The sequence below is a fragment of the Pan paniscus genome, chromosome 2 (genome assembly GCF_029289425.2).
Source record: "Pan paniscus chromosome 2, NHGRI_mPanPan1-v2.0_pri, whole genome shotgun sequence".
Lineage (NCBI taxonomy): Eukaryota > Metazoa > Chordata > Mammalia > Primates > Hominidae > Pan > Pan paniscus.
The window spans coordinates 172,023,027-172,045,976 of NC_085926.1; the positions used below are offsets into that span (position 1 = coordinate 172,023,027).

Here is a 22,950-nt window from a genome sequence, read left to right on the forward strand (position 1 = left end):
AGTAAAGAGCCAAATCCAAGGAAATATCAATTTGTGGGCAATTTTTAATTGAGAGAAACATTTGAAAAACTCAGCTCTAAGTATAATATTGTAAGTGTCATATTATATTCACTAAACCCAACAACTAAATTTTATAAAATACAATTTGCTCTGATTATACAGTCAGTAATGGATGAAAAAGAAAATCAGGATCTAGTAAATAGGTGGGCAATGGAAAAGAGAAAGAAAGCCCAACAAGGTAAGAGATTTTCTAAAAGAGGTGGAGAGACAAAGAAATATTTATAAAGAGAAGATCACACAGAAGAGAAAAAACTGAGACAAGCAGCAAGAGACAAGTTCCCTAGGCTATGAGGCTGATGTGTTAATCAAGTTAGGCGGCTGGTTGGATTCCACAGTTTATTTGTACTATAGTCATCAAAGTAAATTATCACCTGCTATCCCTAACCTTTGAAATTCCAATGAGCTTTTCAGCAATTATCCACTAGCCACTGCTCTTCAGCTATTATTATTATGCTTAACCTTCGCTAGGCATTTAACAAGATGCCATGACAGCCTCCATGGGGGATTGATTTCATTCTCTTAGTTGCAGCATTAAAGCCACAGCAGTATCATTTCATGAGTACTTGAAGTGGGCCAGATGAAATCAATTTCTTATGAGATTTTCTTTCTTATGCAAAATAGACATTCCGTTTTTAAATATATTCCTGATTTTTAGCATGAATTCTTTTCCTTTTATTCATCTCTAGAACGCCAAAATAAAGACACACAAACACATACACACACACACACATGCTCTATAAACAGAAGCCATTACTTTTTTACTCTTTCAGTTTTTATTTCAAATAGTTTCACACTCACAGAACAATTTTAAATATTATACAAAGAAATTCATCCAGATTTTCAAATGTTAAAATTTTGCCACATTTATATTCTATCTCGTTTGGTTTTTTCTCAGCCATTTGTGAAGAAGTTGTAGACCTGTAGATCCTGATTCCTCTCTCCTAAATACATCAGTATTCCTCTTCCTCCCCTGCCCAAAATAGGAAATCCTTTTACATAACCATAGTAATGAATAACTTAAACTTTTTTTTCATTATTACAAATATTTGGCATTCTCTAACAATGAATTTCTTATTTACAATAAAGAATATGTTTCTTATTTAGCATTGTTCTTTCCACAAGAGCTTTTCTTCGGTTGCTAACATCTCATTTCTTCATATTCATCCTTATACTTCTGTAAAGTATTTTGTAAGAGATGACTGCAAAGCATAAAATTTTGAGTGTGAACACTTTTCTTTCTCCTCTAAATATTTATCTTGTCTCCTTCCTATATAATATATAGGAATATATATTATTCCAATATAATAATTGTATATTTTCTATTATAATAGTTTTATCATATTGCCAATATAATAGTTTTATTCATCCCCCCAAGCATTTATCCTTTGTGTTACAATCAGTTCTTTTAATTATTTTAAATTGTCCAATTATATTATTATTGACCGTAGTCACTCTGTTGTACTATCAAATACTAGGTCTTATTCATTCTTTCTAACTATTTTTTTGTACCCATGAACCATACCCACCTCCTGCCCTCAACTCCTCTACTACTCTGCCCAGCCTCTGATAACCATCCTTCTACTCTCTATCTCCATGTTTTCAATTATATTGACTTTTAGATCCCAATAAGTAAGTGGAAACATGTGATGTTTGTCTTTCTATAGTCATTTCTGTTTTCATAGAGAAAATATTGATCAAACTTTAAACAACTTAATAATGTAGACTGTGTTTTCTTTACCTTTTCCTTTTTTCTACCAAGTTGCATAAAGTACTGTGAAATCAGCTCCAAATCTGTGATGGAAAACTTTATGAATAATATTTAGCCTAATGGATCATAGCCTAGAAATGCAATGACAGAAAAAAAAAATCACCATATAACTGTTACTCACTGAATTTCACATGTCAGAGCTACAACATCTCCCAAAGGAAAACATTATTTTATTTGCACTCCAGATAGAAGGAGCAAAATATTTAATTCATGCTATGTGCTTGTATAAATTTTTTTTTATTGTGATTCAATATTTTCTATGATTGTGTTACCAAAACACTAGGGTTTAGTTTAGGTCTTGCTGCTTGCCACACAGAAAGCTAATCACTGAGACAACTAGTATTGCCAGTGAAGAAGGCTTTAATCATGTGCTGCAGCCAAGGAGATGGGAAATCAGTCTCAAATCCATCTCTCCGACTGACTAAAATTAGGGGTTTCTATAGCAGGGAAGAAATCGAACAATGTATAGGAAAAGAAGGAATTAGGGAGGGGTAAGGAAGAAAGGTTAGTCAACAGGAAGCAGGTAGCAAGTGATACAATCATGACAGGACTAGCGTCTCATTTTCCAGTTGCAGTGATCTGGTAAGTTTCAGCTCCTTAATACTATCCGCGGGGTCTGATGGTAGGTTTCCTGAGAATGGAACTGATAGAAGACAAATGTAACTTTCTCAAGTTTTAAGACTGTGAGGATCAATTTCTATATGTATTGAAAGAAACCATAAATGTCAGTTCTGTGGGGCAATTGGACTGGTCTCAATTGTGAGCCTCACTTTCCACCTGCTTCCACAAAAGCAGGAATTCTAGGGTTGGAAGAGCTTAACATGGATGATCCAAATCCCATCTAATATAGGAATCGTCACCATTAGCTCAACAAACAATGACAGTTAACTCCTGGGGTAGTTACATAAAAATACAGCCAAAACTAGTTTTGGACAATTTAGTTTCTAAATTGAGGAACAACCTGACCCCCCAGAATTCTGTACTCATGTGTGTTAGATATGATTTTTTGACCAATATAAATGTAGTTATATCATACCTTTCACACACAAATAGAATTAAAAACTCTCATATTCTTAGGTTTTTTTCTCCTTCTCTAGGCTCTGTTTAATCAGTTCTTCTGTCTCTTACTAATATGAAATGGTTTCCAGATGGTAACCTCATTCTGTATTTTGTATCAATAAAACATCTAGGAGCAATCAGTGTAATCCAGTTATGGATTGAGTTTGGAGGGACTATAACCTCTCACTAATCAGAAACTATTGCCATTGGCTCAAGTTTGAGAGCAGTTGCTTCACATTTTTCATTCATTAATACAATGATCGATAAAATCATTATGTTTGTTCTGCTGTTTAAGAGCGACTGCTATCAACTGAATTATGTACAATTCTGTACTGTGCAATTGATTTCTTGAATTTAATCAAGATTTTATATTCATTATTCATTATATATATTCATTATATTCCAACAGCTGAAGAAGCTGTTGGATTGCCCTCATTTAGAGAATGACTATGGATCCTAACCATGAATTAGCACTAAGAAATGAGACAAGTTTAAAACAGTCCTATGACTGTTCTACCATCTTGTGAAATGTGAGCTTCCCATGGATTCCTATCTAGTGTGTTGTCATAGCCTATAATTCAAGGAAGAGTCATCTGATTAAATGAGGATGAGAGAAAAGAAAAAAAATCGCTTTAATTCTATGGCTACTCTCTGTCAGGCACAGGATTAGGTAAATGAAATATCAGTTTTTATTGACACCTCTGAGAGGAAGATATATACAGCCTTTGTACACTGCCAGATTTAAAGCCTAGAGACTTAGACTCACATCTTTAGCCACTACTTTTTAGCTCTGTGTTCACAAGCAAGTTCCCTGGATCTTCATTTTAAAGTGGAGAACAGATGAAATTAAACTTTACAAAGAGAATTTTCATTAATAAGTACTGTTTATATTAAGGTTATTATTAACTACAGGATACCACTGTCTACTAGACTAGATTTCTTTTTTCTAGGTAGAATCGAAAATATTCTAAGAATAAGAGCATCAACCTTATTCTTCAGGTTAGGAAGTTACCCACTTTAAAAATTTTTTCTCCTTTCATGAGATTCACTGCCCATGGATATTTCTAAACTTAATTTCTCTCATTGAACTTTTGTTGTTTCTTTAACATACAAAGTAAATTTCCATGTTAACTGGAACCTAGAAAACTTTTGTTTTCCCTTGTATTACACCTTGAAGGGTTTTTTTAGTTGTTAATGTTTCATTTAATTACTCTTTTCCAACTTTTATTTTAGACTCAGGGGTACATATACATGTTTGTTACCTGGGTATATTGTGTGATGCTTAGGTTTAGAGCATGAGTGATCCCATCACCCCGGTACTGAGCATAGTACCCAACAGTTTTTCAACCCTTGCTTTCCTCCCTCCCCGCAACTTCCAGCAGATCCCAGTGTCTCTGGTTACCATCTTTATGGCCACAAGTACCTGATATTTTGCTTCCATTTCTAATTGAGAACACACAGTATTTGGTTTTTTGTTTCTGTCTTATTTCATTTAGAATAATGGCCTTCTGCTGCTTCAACGTTGCTGCAAAGGAAATGATTTTGTTCTTCTTAATGGCTGCATAATATTCCATGGCATATATGTACCATGTTTTCGTTATCCAGTCCACCATTGATGGGCGCCTGAAACTGATTCCGTGTCATTACTATTGGGTATAGTGCTGCATTTAACATACAAGTGCATGTGTCTTTTTGGTAGAATGATTTGGGTTTTTAAATATGTATACTCAGTAATGGGATTGCTGGGTCAAATGATACCTCTGTTTTAAGTTCTTTAGAAATCTCCAATCTGCTTTCCACAGTAGCTGAACTAATTTACATTCCCACCAACAGTGTACAAGTATTCCCTTTTCTCCACAGCCTCATCAGCATCTGTTGTTTTTTCTTTTTGACTTTTTCATAATAGCCATTTTGGCTGGTGTGAGGTAGTGTCTTATTGTCATTTTGATTTGCATTTCTCTGATGATTATTGATGATGATAATTTTGTACGTGTTTGTTGGCTACTTGTATGTCTTCTTTTGAGAGGGGTCTGTTCCTGTCTTTTGCCCATTTTTTAATGAAATTACTTAGCTTTTGCTTGTTCAGTTGTTTAAGTTCCTGGATATTAGACCTTTGTCAGATGCATAGTTTACAAATATTTTCTCCCATTCTGTAGGCTGTTTACTCTCTTGATAGTTTTATTTTCCTGTGCAGGAACTCTAGCTTACTTAGGTACCACTTGTCAATTTTTGGCTTTGTTGCGCTTTTTCTTCTACTATTCTTACAGCTTGAGGTCTTACCTTTAACTCTTTAATCTATCTCGAGTTAATTTTTGTGTATTGCAAAAAGTACAGGCCATTTTATTCTTGTGCATATAGCTTGCAAGCTAATCCAGCAATATTTATTAAATAGGGAGTCATTTCTTTATTGCTTGTTTTTGTCGACTTTGTCGAAGCATAGATGGTTGTAGGTGTGTGGTTTTACTTCTGGGTTCTCTATACTGTTCCATTGGTCTAAGTGTCTTGTTTTTGTACCAGTACCATGCTGTTTTGGTTACTGTAGGCTTATAGTATAGTTTGAAGTTACATAGTGTGATGGCGCTGGCTTTCCCAATGCTGTTTTTTTCCAGTGCTGTGTAAAATGACATTCCAATGCTGTGTAAAATGACATTGGCAGTTTGATAGGAATAGTATTGGATCTGTAGATTGCTTTGGGCTGTATGGATATTTTGATGATATTGATTCTTCCAATCCATGAGCATAGAATGTTTTTGCTTTTGTTTCTGTCATCTCTGATTTCTTACAGCAGTGCTTTAAAATTCTCATTGTAGAGATCTTTAGCCTCTTTGGTTAGATGTATTCCTAGGTATTTTTTGTGTGTGTCTATTGTAAATGGGATTGCATTCTTGATTTGGCTCATAGCTTTAATATTATTGGTTTATAGAAATGCTACTTATTTTTGACTTTTTCTTTTATTATTTGAATGCTTTTTCTTTCTCTTGTCTGATTCCTCTGGCTAGCATTTCCAGTACTATATTGAATAGGAATGGTGAGAATGGACATCCTTGTCTTGTTCCATCTCTCAAGGAAAATGCTTTCAGTTTTTTGCCCATTCAGTATGATATTGGCTCTGGATTTGGCATAGACGTGGTTCTTATTTTGCGGTATGTTCCTTTAAAGCCTAGTTTCTTGAGGGTTTTTACATGAAGAGATTTTGGATTTTATCTAAAGCTTTTTGGGCATCTGTTGAGATGATCATATGGTTTTTGTTTTTAATTCTGTTTACATGGTGAATCACATTTATTGATTTGCATATGTTGAACCAACCTCACATCCCAGGAATGAAGCCTACTTGATCATGGTGAATTAGCTTTTTGATGTGCTGTTGAATTTAATTTGATAGTATTTTGTTGAGGATTTTCATGTCTATGCTTATCGGGGATATTGGCCTGTAGTTTTCTTTTTCCATTGTGTCTTTGCAAGCTTTGGTATCATGGTGAGTCTGGCCTGATACAAAGAGTTACAGAGGAGACTCTACTCCTCAAGTTTCTGAAATAGTTTCAGTAGAATTGGTACAGGCTCTTCCTTATATTTCTGGTAAGATTTGGCTGGGCTGTGAATCCATCTGGTCTGGGGCTTTCTTAGTTGGCAGGTTTTTATTACTGATTCTATTTCAGAGCTCAATATTGGTCTGTTCAGTGTTTCCTTCCTGATTCAATCGTGGGAGATGGTGTGTTTTCAGAAATGTATCCATTTCCTGTAGATTTTGTAGTTTATGTGTGTAGAGGTGTTCATAATATTCTCTATGAATCTTTTGTATTTCTGTGAGATTGGTTATAATGCCACGTTTGTCATTTCTGATTGGGCTTATTTGGATCTTCTCCTTTTTTTTTCTGCTTTTTAATCTAGTTAGCAATCTATCAATCTTATTTATCCTTTCAAAGAACTTTTTGTTTCACTGATATTTGTGCAGATTTTGAGGTCTCAATTTCATTATGTTACATTCTGATTTTAGTTATTTCTTTTCTTCTGCTAGCTTTAGGGTTAGTTTTTTCTTGTTTTTCTAATTCCATTAGGTGATGCTAAGATTATTAAGTTGAGGCCTTTCTAACTTTTTGAGATAGGCATTTAGCACTATAAACCTTCCTCTTAACACTGCTTTTTCTGTATCAGAGACCTTTTGGTATGTTGGGTCTCTATTTTTATTTCAAAGAAGTTTTTGATTTCTGCTTTAATTTCATCGTTTACCCAAATGGATTAAGTTGTTTAATTTCCATATAATGGTATGGTTTTGAGAGATCTTCCGAGTATTGATTTCTATTTTTACTTCACCGTGGTCCAAGAGTGTGGTTGGTACGATTTTGATTTCTTTGAATTTATTGAGGCTTGCTTTATGGACAAATATGTAGTCAATCTTGGAGTATTTTCGGTGTGCAGATGAGGAGAATGTATATCCTGTGGTTTATGGTTGGAGTATTCTGTAGATTTCTATTATGTCTAGTTGGTCACATTTCAAGTTGAAGTCCAGAGTTTCATTGTTAGTTTTCTGCCTCAATATTCTTTCTAATGCTGTCAGTGGGGTGTTGAAGTTCCCCACTACTGTTGTGTTGCTGGTTAAGTTATTTTGTAGGTCTATAAGTACTTTTTTATGAATACGGGTGCTCTATGGTTGGGTGTGTAGATATTTTGTATAGATAAGTCTTCTCATTGAATATAACCTTTTGTTAATACGTAATGCCCTTCTTTGTCCTTTTTTTACTGTTGGTTTAATGTCTGCTTTATCTGATATAAGAATTGCAACCCCTACTCTTTTTTGTTTTCCTTTTACATAATAAACATTTCTCCAACCCTTTACATTGAGCCCAGGGGTTGTCATTACTTGTGAAATGGGTCTTTTGAAGACAGAAGAAAGATGAGTCTTGTTATTTTATCCAACTTTTCACTCTGTGCCTTTTAAGTGGGGCATTTAGACCATTTACATTCAAGGTTAATATTGATATATGAGGTTTTGATCCTATTGTGAAGTTGTTAGCTGGTTGTTTTATAGTTTCTATTGTGTTTTATTCTATTTTTGCTTTAAAGGGTTTACAAACTATGTATTTAAGTGTGTTTTGGTGGTAGCAGGTATCATTTATTTGTTTGTATGTTTAGAACCCCCTTCAGGATCTCTTATAAGGCTGTTCTAGTGGCAACACATTCCCTTAGAGCTTGGTTATATTTTATTTCTCTTTCATTTATGAAATTAGTTTGGTGGGATATGAAATTCTTGTTTGGAATGTCTTTTCTTTTAGAATGCTTAAAGTATTCTCCCAATCTCTCTTGGCTTATAAGGCTTCTGCTCAGAAGTCTGCTGTTACCCTAATGGGGTTCCCTTTGTATGTGATCTGCCCCTTTTTTTTTTTTTTTTTTTTAACTCTAGTTGCCCTTAAGATTTTTTTTTTTTCTTTAGCATTGACTTTGGGCAGTCTGGTGACTATATGCCTTGGTGATATTCATTTTGTATAGTATCTTATAAGTGTTCTTTTCATTTCTTCTATCTGAATGTCTACCTTTCTAGAAAGATTAGAGAAGTTTCTTTTATTATTCCTTCAAATATGTTTTTCAAGTTGTTTGCTTTTTTCTTTCTCTCTCAGAAATGCCAATAATTAACAGGTTTGCTAACTTTACAAAATCCCATATTTCTCAAACGCTTTCCTCAGTTTAAAAATTTTTTTTTAAATTTTTTTGTCAGATTGGCTTAGTTTAACAGACTTGTCTTTAAGCACTGAAATTATTTTTTCTGTTTTTTTTCCAGTCTATTGATAAAGTTTTCAATTATATTTTGAAATTCCTTAAGTTTTTTATTCCAGAAATTAGTTTCTCAATTCCAGAAACTGAGATTTATTTCTTTCTAAGATGTTTATCTCTTCCTTCATTTCCTGGATTGCTTTAGAGGATTTCTCTGTGTTGATTTTCAACTTTGTCTTGGATCTCATTGAGCTTCCTTGCAGCCATTCTTTGAATTCCTCTGTCATTTCTGAGTTTCTATTTTGGTTAGGGATCATTGCCAGAGAGCTAGTACAATTCTTTGGTGGTGTCACTACATTTAGATTTTTCGTGGTGACAGAGTTCTTATGCTGGTCCCTTCTCATCCAGAGATGCTGGCACTTCTAATTTTTGTAATTATTTCTATGCAAGTAGGATTTTCTTCTTTTTCTTTCTTTTTCTATAATATTGTTTTTTAATTATTATTTTTCTTTCTCTTTCTATTTTCCCCCTCCCTAGGAGATGTGACTGTAGAGAATGCTGGACAGGGTCATTTGGCATTGTTTTTATAGCTCTATGCACATCTTTCAGCAGGCTTTATATTGGCTATTGGGCTGGGCAGTTCATCCTACAAGCCCATAAATGTCACTTATAGGTAAGAGCTGGCTGCAGCCAATGTGACTGGGTATATACTTGATTCTTAGTTATTTGCAGAAGCTGTCTGTTGTCTCAGGCAATCAGCTGATTTGAGGACTGTACAATGGTCTGAGCTCCCTGCTCAGCCCTAGGTGGTGTGGGCAGGGAGCCAAAACAGGAGGGGATGACCGGGGCACATCCACCTGCAGGTTCCCTGATGGCAGGCATAGTACTAGCACCAAGAAAGAAGCCAGTGGGTGGCCTAAGACACTCAGAGGTGTGACAAACACTCAGGAGAAACTTCCTTAGCTCCAAGTTCTCTGCATGGGGATAGGGGGTGGTCTAAACTCCTAATCCAAGAGAGTGAGTACTCCAGATGCCTTGTGGACCTGACTGAGTGTGGAACAGGGAAGGCCTGCCTACACAAAAATCTCCACACAGGAGGGGTGGGGTGACTCAGTCTGCTTCACCAGGCTTGGAGCCTACCTGTCTTGAAGAATGGTTGGAGATATGCCTGGGCGTGGAGCAGAGAGGGGTCTCTGTACAGGAAGGGTGGAGTGACTCAGGCTGTTGGACCAAGCAAGCAAGTGCTCTGAATGCCGAGAGATATTGCTGAGCATGTAGCAGAGAGGGTACTCCTGCACAAGGATCTCTGCACAGGAAGAGTGGGGAAGTTCAGGCTGCTGAGTTAGGCAAACAAGAGTTCTGAATGCCAGAGGATCTGCCTGGATATAGATCAGAGAGGACCTTGATGCACCACATCTGTGCTTAGGAAGGGTGTGGCAACCCAGGCTGGTCAACCAGGTGATCAGGCTGCTCCTAGTGCTTGAAGATCTGCTTGGGCTTAGAACAGAGAGAGTCCCTCTGTACCAAGATCTGTGCACAGTAAGGGTGAGGTGGTTCAGGCTGCTGAAACAAGTGAGCCAGTTCTCTGGATGCCCGGGCATGGAGCAGAGAGAGTCCTGCTGTACTACAATTAATGTGGTAGGAAGGATTAAGAAGGATGGGTGGCTCAGGCTGCTGGTGCAGGCAAGCAAGTGCTCCAGATGCCTGAATTTCTGCCTGGGAGTAGAGTAGAAAGGGCCTAGCCTCACCACAATCTCAGGGAGACAGAGTGGGGCACCCAGCAATGGCACATGCAGATCAGTTCCAGGTCACTAAGCTGGCCTGGGCTACGAGTCTCACCACCCAGGAGAAACTGTAGCTGTAGCAGCTCTCTTCTTGCCCCAGGCTTACAATGGGGGAGAGCACAATTCCAGTGCCTACTGCATCTGGGGAAATGTCTGCAGCTTTTCCCAGTGTCTTTCCCTCACAGCATTTTCAAACCTCTCCCTAAGTAAATTCCAGGGCTTGGGAGAGGCAAAGTCCTGTCCCTCGACCTGGGTTGCTCGGATTCCCAGTGTAAAGGTGAGTCACAGAGGGAGCTTCTCTGTCTCTCTCACATACTGGGGCTTCACTCACTTTGAACAACCAGACACCATCATGGGGGCTGTTTGCCAGTGTTTTCCTCTCAAGCTTTGGGGTATCCTTCAAGATTCCAGTGGATTCCTGTTGTCTTTCTTGAATTAAAGCCCACAGAGTTGATCTTTATGTACTATCTTGCTGTTGCTAGGTGGTTGAGGTGTGCTGAGAACCTCTAATCTATCATCTTTGAAAAAAAAAAAACCTTTACGTTTTGTTCAATTAGTCCATCAAACATTGCCCACCTCCTACAATCTTTGATAACACTTTAAAAAAATTCTAAACAAAGCTTTTCTAGGAAGTTTTAGTTTTTTCAAAGCTGCTTTGCTTTTGTGTCTCAGTAATGGTGTATTACAGGGCCCAGCAGCACATGGATGATCCACTGCTGTAATCCACCAGCAGGGATCCCTGGCTCCGTGATGGATTATTGCATTACATCATCAGCCCAAGGGCTGACAGGAAAGAAAGTACTTCAAACAGTCCTCCTTCGTAAGTTGTTTTAGTCTTAATGAAAGAAAAAATATGGTTTTGAATGGGTATGGATGAGTAGAAAAACCGACTATACCTTTCAGCTCTGTATTGAATCACGTACATGTGAGAGCAGCTACCAAAATGCTCTTGGTTCACAAGATGGAATTTTCTGTTCATTTTAAACATATGGCACTAGCTAAGGTGCATAACAGTGACCACAATGAATGTAATATTCCATAAAATACTGAAGAGATTTTTAGATCATCTGAATCAAAGAAGAGATTTAAGTAGTATTAGTATAGGTTTTATAATATGTGCATTTTAGTTCTTCAATAATGTGTGCTATTGCCCTATTAAGCCAAATGTTTGTTTAACCACATACTACATTTCATATCCTTGTCAGATAACAGAATTATCACTGAACTTGAATGTATCCATTTACATATTTGTACATGAAAAATGTGAAATGAAAATTTACATTCATGTCAAGGGAAACAAATCACAAACTCTATTATCGTCTTACTCAATATTTTAAATTTAGTAAGGTTTTAAGTTTCTTGAAAGAATAGATAGGCAAATAAATTAATAGACCTTTAAGTTCACTTTTTTCTTTTTAAGAAATCAGTTTGAAATGTACAGTAATGTTATGCTTCTGAGAGTAATAAATCAAATATTTTTGCAAACAAATTAAATACATATCTTTTACCACTCTAAAATAACTTAAAATCAGGTGTCTAATTGGTTGTTATTAGAGAATTGTATGGAAAACATAGATTTGAAAGACTGAATTTTTATTTTAATTTGCCTACATTTCTCTTCTTTATTAAAAGAAATTAAATAGCATCACAAACAAAATTAACTATAGGACAAAGCCTGTTATTTCTATTATTGTGAATATGCCCCTTCTGCATCATTTTCCAAATGTAGGATTTGCTCGTTAAAAATAAGTAGTGGTACACTTTATGATATTGGCAAAGAAAAACATGATCTAGAATATGATCTTGTAAAATAGTTTCTACCCTTTTCTAATAACTCATTTAATGTCTTAAAGAGATCTTTAATGTTGAAAAATTAAATATTAAAATCTTTAATTTCCTTCTGAGGCTGCTAATAAAATTGGGTAAAATGAATTCATAAGCATTTTTACAGAGTTCTCATAATACTAGCACTACAAATCATATGATAGTTTGGAATTTTGAATCTGTAGGTATTTTATTACACTCTACCTGTGAAACATTTAGTTATATCAATTTAACTCTTCTTTAACAGTCCCAGGACCTTTTCCTCATCACCAATTTCCCACCTCTCACCCCAAGTTTGGGACCTTGAGAAGCTCATGATTCCACATGTCAGGGTCACCAGCTTGGATGACAATAACTATCCTCTTAGTCCTCCCTCAGATTTTTATGTATATGACAGATTATTTATTATTTTGGTCATTATAATAATTTCAATATTTACTTACTGAGACCCAAATTCTAATATAATCCTTAGATAGAATTTAGACTCAAATTTTTGGATCTTTGCATGCCAAGAGTTTTGTTCAAGGTTTTCTCTATTTCTCCAGTTTGCTAAGTATCTCTTATGAAATTCTCTTGATGTTTTTAAATTTTTTTAATTTGTATGGGTTTTTAAATTTTCATATGGTCATATGTCATATGTCATAGATCATGTATATATATGGGTTACATTAGATATTTTGATATAGGCATGCAATGCATAATAATCACATTGGGGTGAATGGGGTATCCATCACTTCAAGCATTTATCCTTTCTGTTACCAACAATCCAATTACACTCTTAGTTATTTTTAAATTATAATTAAATTATTTTTGACTATGATCACCCTGTTGTAGTAGCAAATACTGGGTCTTATTCATTCTTTTTAACTATTTTTTGTACCCATTAACCATACCGACCCTCCACTTCATATTTTAAGGCCTTAGTTTTAAGTTTTTCACCCAATTTGATGTGATTTTTGTATGTGGCAAGAGATAGAGGTCTAGTTTTATTCTTTTGCATATAGGTGTCCAATTTTCCCAGCACCATCTATTGAAGAGTCTGTCCTTTCCCCAGTGTGTGTTCTTGGCACCACTGGCAAAAATGAGTTCATTGTAGATGTATGAATTTATTTCTAGGTTCTCTGTTATTTTCTACTGGGTCTATGTGTCTGTTTTATGCCAGTACAATGCCAATTTGGTTACAATAGCTCTGCAGTATAATATAAAGTCAGGGAATGTCATTCCTCCAGTTTTGTTCTTTTTGCTTAGAATAGCTTTGACTATTCTAGGTCTTTTGAGACTCCATAAAAATTTTATGACTGTTTTTTCTATTTCTGTGAAGAATGTCATAGGTATTGTGATAGGGATTGCATTAAATCCATAGATGGCTGTGGGTAGAATGGACATTTGATAACAATTTTTCTTCCAATCCATGAACATAGAATATATTTCCATATTTTTGTGTCCTCTGCAATTTCGTGCAGCAACAATGTTTGAAAGTTTTTATTGTAGAGATCTATCACTTTTGGGGGTAATTCCTGTGTATTTAATTTTATTTGTAGATATTGTGTATGGTATTTTTTTTATCTCTTTTTCAGATGGTTGGCTGTTGGCATATAGAAATGCCACTGAATTTTGTTTGTTGATTTTGTATCCTGCAACTTTACTGAATGTGTTTATCAGCTCTAGTTTTTTGGTGGAGTCTTAGGTTTTTTCAAATGTGAGATCATATCATCTGCAAACAAGAATGGTTTGACTTATTCCTTTCCAATTTGGATGCCCTTTATTTTTTTCTCTTATCTGATTGCTCTAGCTAAAACTTCAGTATTATGTCAAATAATACTGGTGAAAGCAGTCATCCTTGTCATGTTCTAGATCTTAGAGGAAAGGCTTTCAGTTTTTCCGCTTTTCAGTGTGATATTAGCTATGTGTCTGTCGTATATAAATCTGTCGAATTTGGATTATAGGAGGGTATGTTCCTTCTATACCCAATTTTTGAGGATTTTTTTATTATGAAGGGATATGAATTTTATGAAATGCTTTTTCAGCATCAGTTGAAATAGTCATTTGGTTTTTGTCCTTGATTTTGTTGATATGATGTATCACATTGATCGATTTACATATGTTGAACCATCCTTGCATCACTGGCATAAATCCCACTTGGTCATAGTGAAGATCTTTTGTGTGTGTGTGTATGTTTGTGTGTGTGTGTGTTTCTCAGTTCTTTAATTTAATCAGCAAAATTAATTAGCACTCTTTCCAAAGAAAATCTACATTTTTATGTTCTTTTATCTAATTTCTTTCTTTCTTTCTTTCTTTTTAATTTCCAAAGCTTATTGGGGAACAGGTGGTGTTTGGTTACATGAGTAAGTTATTTAGTGGTTATTTGTGAGATTTTGGTGCACCCATCACCCAAGCAGTATACACTGCACACAATTAGTGGTCTTTTATCCCTCACCTCTTTCCCACTCTTTCACCCTGGGTCCCCAAAGTCCACTGTGTCTTTCTTATGCCTTTGCGTCCTCATAACTTAGCTCCCACAAATGAGTGAGAACATATGATGTTTGTTATTCCATTCGTGAGTTACTTCACTTAGAATAATAGTATCCAGTCTCATCCAGGTCACTGTGAATGCCATTAATTCATTCCTTTTTATGGCTGAGTAGTAATCCATTGTATATATATACCACAGTTTCTTTATACATTCATTCATTGGTGGGCATTTGGGTTGGTTCCATGTTTTTGCAAGTGTAATTGTGCTGCTAAAAACATGTGTGTTCAAGTATCTTTTTATATAATGACTCTTTTCCTCTGGGTAGATACCCAGTAGTGGGACTGCTGGATCAAATGGTAGCTCTACTTTTAGTTGTTTAAGGAATCTCCACACTGTTTTTCATAGTGGTTGTACTAGTTTACATTCCCACCAGCAGTGTAGAAGTGTTCCCTATTCACCACATCCATGACAACATCTATTTTATTATTATTATTATTTGATTATGGTCATTCTTGCAGGAGTAAGGTGATATCGCATTGTGGTTTTGATTCGCATTTCCCTGATCATTAGTGATGTTGAGCATTTTTTCATATGCTTGTTGACCATTTGTATTTCTTCTTTTGAGAATTGTCTATTCATGTCCTTAGCCCACTTTTTGATGGGATTGTTTTTTTCTTGCTAATTTGTTTGAGTTCTTTGTAGATTCTGGATATTAGTCCTTGATGCATCATCAGGTTATTTAAAGTTTTCTCTTTTTTTAATATATAAGCACTTATAGCTGTAAACTCCTCCCTTAGTACTGCTTTTGCTGTGTCCCACAGGTGATTTTAGAATGTTGTGTTTCCATCATCATTTGTTTCAAGAAATGTTTCAGTTTCCTTCTTAATTTCTGAATTGACCCCCAATCATTCAGAAGCATATTAATTTCCATGTATTTGTATAGTTTATAAAATTCTTCTTGTTATTAATTTCTAGTTTTATTTCATTGTGGTCAGAGAGATGCTTGATATTGTTTCAATTTTTTTGAATGTTTTAAAACTTGTTTTGTGACTTAACACATAGTCTATCTTTGGGAATGATCCATGTACTGAGGAGAAGAATGTATACTCTGCAGCTTTTGAATGAATATCTATTAGGTTCATATATGTTATAGTACAGATTAAATCTGATGTTTCTTTGCTGATTTTTTTGTCTGGAAGATCTGTCCAATGATGAATGCGGGGGAGTCTCTAGCTACTATTCTATGGGAGTCTCTTTCTCTCTTCAACTCTAATAATATTTGCTTTATATATCTGAGTGTTCCAGTGTTGAGTGTGTATATATTTACAATTATTATATCCCCTTGTTGAATTAGCACCTTTATCATTATATAGTGACATTTTTGTCTCTTCTTATAGTTTTTGTCTTGAAATCTATTTTTTCCTGAAGTAAATATAGCTACTCCTGCTCTGTCTGGGTTTCCATTGGCATGGAATATCTTTTTCCACCCATTTATTTTCAGTCTATATGGGTCTCTATTGAAGTTTTCTTGACCTTTACATTATCCAACCCCTATTTTAGTGGCAAGAATATTGCATGGAAACCTGTCATTCAAATTCTACTCCTAGAACCCTCTAATATCTGTTGATTCTTTCCATCTCACACACACTGAGTGCTATAGCATTTATAAAGTACCTTAATGTGTAATTATTTTTAAAAATTTGTGAGGTACAATTTTTTTTCACCATTTTCAGAATGAGGAAAATTAGACTCAGAGGAGATTAAAAGATTTCCCCACGGTAACATGATCCTGGTATATAGTTAAGAGCTACACCAATCCTGTAGGTCTTTATGCTAGAGATATCACAGTACCTTCCTAATAACTCTTCCAGGCTCATTACTGGCATGATTTCCATCTAGAATATCTTCAGGATATTTCTCTCTTCACATTTATAGTACAAATATTAGATTTGTCCTTCTCATTCACCACAAAGAGCATATGTTTTTCATATTAAATCTGCCTACTTAAACATAAACAACTCAAAACATACACAATTGGGAGGACTTTTGTACTTAATATCCATCCATGAGTTCTGTTTTCAGGTCAGGTTTCTGGCCCTGAAATCAGGCTTGTTGAATACTTTATTTTACTATGTAATTTACAAGTCATGTTGGGAAGTTGGACCCTATAATTATATGTATTTTTAGTGCAAAATATCATCAATCTTTCACCTTTAGAACACCTAATTTAGATCTAATGAAATATATTTAAATGAAATGTAGAAAGTACTCAAACAAGTCTCCCCAATTCTGTTACCTATACCAATATTTAGGATTTTTACAATAAAAATCTTCAAAAAGTATTAAATTTTTACTGTCATTGGTTAATTCTAGTTTTTTATAGATGTTAAAAAAAAATCATCAGTGGTATTTGTAAAAGTTCCAGCCATGATGTATGTTGCAACAGAACTTTGCATTTACAGTAAACAGCTTTTCTGCAGGCCATCAGTGGTGAGACTCCCTTTCTCTACTAAGCAGACTGCCTCCTTGGAAAAGAGAGAGCCATTTTAGCTTAGCGCTTCAGTTCAGTTTTGTTTTGTTTTGTTTTGTTTTGTTTTGTTTTGTTTTTCTAGAAGGATGTAAATTGTTCTGTTTGTTCAAATGCAGAACACTGAATGAACAGTGAATAGTAACTTTGTAGTACAGATTGCTGTCCAAAGGGAACAGGGGAAAGAAACATCATTTTAATTGAACTCAAAAATCAAGAGTGTATCTTTAAATACAATTGCATGTATGCAACAACGCAAACACTTACACAGTTAATATCATTTGGCTTCATCTTTAGTCATAATTTATATTCATTACATATGGGTAATGGGTATGACTTACCTCAACTGAAAGGAACAAGTAGGGGCTGCCTCAGTTTTAATGACTCTGAGTTAATCTACACATACTTGTAACTGTGCAGTGCTAAGTTGTGTAGAACACATCAGATAAAGAGTTATCTGGTTCAGCGTAGCATAGGAGATGTTTATAATCTGACAAATTGAACATTTAATTTTAAATAAGGCTATCATAAAACTAAGTTAATGATTTAGAAGAGAAAATATACAAATATTATTTATGTGCTCCTAGCTGTGCACAATACTCAAAATTTGGAAACTATTTCAGAGATTTGGGCTGTATAGACATTCTAATTCAACAATAAACATTTTCTTATTAAAATATTCATGGAGAAGTTTTGAAAAGATATATGGTAACCCATTATTTTTCTCTAACAGAGGGTATTATAGGTACTTTTTCTCTTCTTTCTACATTTTTATTTTTCTCAATTTCCTATGCTGAGTACATATTTCATGAGCTTTGAAAAGCTTCTTCAGAAAATCACTAGAGATCAAAATTGTAATATTTACTTAAATGTTTAATGTTAATTAATATTCTGATTAGAAGCGATGACCATATTGTTTGGCAATAAATTCTGCTTGATTCCTCTGTTTGGAAGCTCCATTATTAGTTTTACATTAAGTATATATTACATATAATAAAAGTGAAAGAATAACTAATTATAAGTCAGTGTCTTCAGCAAAGAAGAACATTAGTTAAATTTATGGAATAGAGTTCTTTTCAGTTTAACAGTTAAGAGTAATTGTCATTTGGACGCCAACTAAAGAACTGTTCCTAGATTAGCAAGTCCTAGTATAAAGAAAAATACGAGATTCTTATATTCAATTATATATGCATATAGTCAAAATACAATTATTTACTCATGGCCTTTCATTATGTTATATTCTCCTTAAGAAATATGAGTGGTCTTGACAATAGACATAAAAGCATAGTCATAATTAATAAATTTTTGATTTATTCTTCATGTTGGAATTAGTCTTTCACCATAATGTAACAACAACCTAGACAGCAATACTGCCCCGGATGTACCTGCCTCATCATGGGAAGGCAGAAGAGTGAAGTGATAAGAGCATCGGTTCCAGGGTCAGGTGTGAGATGAATTCTTAGCTATCCCACTCACTAGCTTTCTAAAATTGGGCAAGCTCTTTAATCTCTCTTTGCCTCCGTTTCTTGATCTGTGAAGTAGGAACAAAAAAAGGTAAAGTGGCTTAATAGTGCTTGGCACAGTAGGAAGTTCATGACAAAGGTTAACTATTTAGAAGAATAAGTGGGAAGGAATGCACACTATCTAGTGAACTAGGGCAAAAGCTTTTTCTCTTGATTTATTCAGATAACTGACCCCAGAAGTATGCTTTCTGTTTTCATTTGAGTTATAGTCATAATTTTCGCTATTCCCAATACAGTGTGTGTAGTCAGCCTAGGTGTTATTCAATAGACCTGTTCCAACATCTACTGTGATTGATTTATTTAGAAATACCTCCAGGCCAAAATGAGAATGAAAATAAATGGAACAGATGAAAGTGCCCTGCTGCAAGCAAGAGCTACAGATTGAGGTTAAGAGTAATTGCTTTGGCATAATTGTTATTTGTAATCTTAGAACAAATGCAAATCTCCCATTAGGAGCAGTAAATCCGGTGCTTAAAGTAGAAGATGAGTATTTCACTGCCTAGCAATGGGAAGCCATAACTGAATGCTAAGTGCAACGACATAAAAGTTTCCTCAGGCCTTTCATTCAGGCTAATAATGCAGGGAATATGGTGGACACAGGAGTACCTTCAGAAAAATGAATATCAAAGATGATTTATTTGTCCTGTGTATTTTTTTCCAAGATACATTATAAAAACTTTGTCTTTAGATTTATAAATTCGTGCTGTGCTCTGCTTCATAAATACTTTATATTTATACTGAGCCTGACTTCCAGAAAGCCTGATGTGCTTTTTATGGTTATTAGTCTTTACACCTTCATTACTGAAGTAGATAATAAGATGAAGATATTAGCTTTACTTTAAAGAGATAAGAATAGAGGCATATAGGAGGTCAGTGACTTTCTCAAGGTTATGAAATCATTCTGTGGTAAAAAGAATACATGATTCAAATTCATTTTAACTACCACATCATCTTTTTTCAGATTACTTTTTAAGTCAGTAGTTATTATTACCAGTGAAATTATGATAATCATATTGATGAGCCAAAGGTTGTCATTAGATTTCTCAAATATCCAACAATTCCTGGGCCAAGATTACTACATAAGAAATGTTGTATTTATTTTTAAATGAATTGTTTGCCTTAGAATAGAATACTATTTTAAACTATTAAGTTAAAGCCTAGATAAGATTAAATTGAGTTCTTGGCCACACAGCAGGTTATCTTATTATCTTGATTTAAAAAAAATAAATGAAATTCCAAGGTCCATGTGTACCTGTAGAAATATTTAGAAATGTAAGTAGTTGAAGAAAAGAGTAGATAGGTAAAGTTGAATATGTGTGTCTGAGAAAGTGAAGGGCACAATAGGATAGAAAATATATTGCAGTATTGCAATAGAATAATGAAAAACATCAGTATTCAGACAGCTTCTGATGTATACATAGCTGAGGTCAAATATCAAGCGGATTTTTTTTGTCTCCCAGACTGAGATCACACCACCTTAATATTGTTTGTTAGATATTGGCAGGGAAAAAGTTTAGTATGGTATAAATGTATTTTTTAACTTAAATTATTTCATAGATTTTTAAAGAATTCCATGTTAACTCTGGAGAGGAAGGAGTACAATATGTAGTCTGTTGCAAAACCAGAGTAGTATATATTTTAGATAAATGGGTATTTTTGAACTCTAGAAAAATTGAATATTTCTGGGGGTTATTACCCCAAGACTGAAATCCAAATGTCATCTCAGCTTTCTCACAAGGCCCTTAATAGTTGAAGAATAGAACTTTAATTTAAAATCCGTCTCTAAGAAGCAGCATCCACAAGACTACCCTCTGATAAACTTTTTAACCTGTGACCTGTTCCTATAGATCTCATATGGTGATAGGTTTTGATCTGTGATCCTAGTTAATCGTTAATGGTGCCCCGGATTGCGAGGGACATTCTTTGCAAAACAGTGATAGAATTATAGCAATATAATCCCAAGCTGGTTCAGTAAGACTGTCTATTTTTCTTTAGTAAAATAAAAGAGCTGTCAAGCACTATTTATGCCCCCAGCTGCTATTTCTGTAATAGTCCCTTCCTTCAACTTGCTAAGGAGGCGAAAGAGTCACAGAAGAGTTACAAATGAAAGAAAAATTAAACACAATACAAAAGTGAGAGTGCCTTTTAGCCTACATTAGGGAGGTGGGAGTAAAATATCAAGGACACAGATATCACCTTCAATGGTTCCCTCACAAAAACAAATTGCCAGTAATTCGGAGCTTTGTAGCTTCCTCACTTTCTGTCTCTTTCCTGTAGGCTACAATGTGTTGTCCAATTTTAGTGTGAGACTAACCTAGACAAATAATTGTATTTAGATAACAAAGTGAATAAACAAGTGCAATTTTGTTTTTGAGCTGTTTATAGAGAAATGTCATGTAATTATTGCAAAAGCAAATGTGGAATTTAGAAATATTTTAACGGTACAAATGGCTTTAATGAGGGGCAAAGGTTGCTAGTCTCTTCTCTCTTAAAGCCAGTTCTGAGTTATTAATTACTTATATATATTAAGCAAGTTTGGGGAAACAATTCACTTTTGACTTCATTATTTTAAAGATAATAACTCTCACTTTTACCACTAATTATCTACTTATTTCAGTAATTAGGAATTCAGTTAATTCTTTGGAGATGATGGATGTGTTCTTGTGTGTCTACTCTGTGCCAAGCATGATCAACTGAAATGCTTATATTAAATGAATAAGATAAACATTTTAACTTCCCACAGATCACAATCAAGTAGAAGACTTAGACTTTAAAGAAGGAAAGATAAATGCGTGAAAAATTAGGTACAAAAAATGTATAGAACTATAGACAGGAGAGAATGGATATGGACTCGCTTCTTTGGGGAAAAAAAGAGAGGTATTTAAATCAGTTTTGAAAGATTATTAAGATTCTAACAAGTGATTGGAATGCAGAGAAATCAGATGTAAATTTGATTTACATCACTGCAGGCAAAGAGCAGGGGTAACACTAAATTGCCATGTTCTCCATGTCAGAGACCCGTGTTGCAGAAAATACTTGATCTGAAATAACCAGATCCGGGACACTTTAGTATTTTCCTGTATTCTTTTCAGAATATCAAAACTCCCCCTGGCCCTGCATACTGCTGTCACATGGAATAATATAAATTCATCAAATAAATCATATATGTTCACACTCTCAGGCCTTCTGTACCTACCTGTGTCTTTTATGTCCATAAGTCTGCTTTCTCCCTGCCTTTTTATCCACAGAACATACCTACATTTACCTGGCTATTTATTAGCCTTTAATGACTCATTGTGGGAGTTCTGTCTTCTGAGAAGCATTGTCCGATGCTACCATCTCAAGTTTAAATTCAGTACCCCTCCTCAGGGGCACAGAGCCCATCGCTGTTACCTCTATCACAGCACTTACTTCATGCTCTCTCAATCCACAGGTTTGTCAGATCTCCTCCTTTAGACTATAATCTTCTGATAGCAAAGGCAATAATATCAAACACCTGGAAGAGAGCCTGCCCTGCAGAAGACCCTGATTCAATTAATATTTGTTGACTGGGAAACATTCAGATATAAAAATGTAGAAAAAATGTCTATAGTCAGCCGGGCACAGTGGCTTAAACCTGTAATCCCAGCATTTTGGGAAGCCAAGGCAGGCAGATGGCGTGAGCCCAGGACTTCAAGACCAGCCTGGGCAAATGGTGAAACCCTGTCTCTCCAAAAAATAAAAAAATACACACACACACACACACACACACACACACACACACACACACATATGTATGTACACACAAAACTTAGCCAGCATTGCGGCGTGTGCCTGTAGTCCCAGCTACTTGGGATGCTGAGGTGGAAAAATCATATGAGCCCAGGGAAGTCAAGGCTGCAGTGAGCCATGACAGCACCACTGCACTCCAGCCTGGGCAACAGATTGAGACTTTGTGTCAAAAAAAAAAAAAAAAAAAAAAAGAATGTCTCCGAATAAACTTGGACTATCATTTTCATTGTGCAGCAAAATGAGTAGGTGATTGTACACACCTAACCCATACATTCTGTACTTGTCTCTCACCTTCACTTTTCATATCCTTAATTAGCACAGCCTACCAATCTTTTTTTCTGAATATATTTTTTATTATTTCCACTTCCATTTTATCTCCACTATCATTGCCTTAATATAGGACTTCATTTTTCACTTGGACAATATTGCAATAACCTCTTAACTGGTCTCCCAGT

At 35.0% G+C, this 22,950-nt stretch overlaps 1 protein-coding gene across 12 annotated transcripts in view; it reads left to right on the forward strand.

The window, feature by feature from the left end:
- NLGN1 (neuroligin 1) overlaps positions 1 to 22,950 on the forward strand; it is a 915,231-nt gene that overhangs the window by 775,511 nt on the left and 116,770 nt on the right. The gene's annotated exons all lie outside the window — the stretch shown is intronic.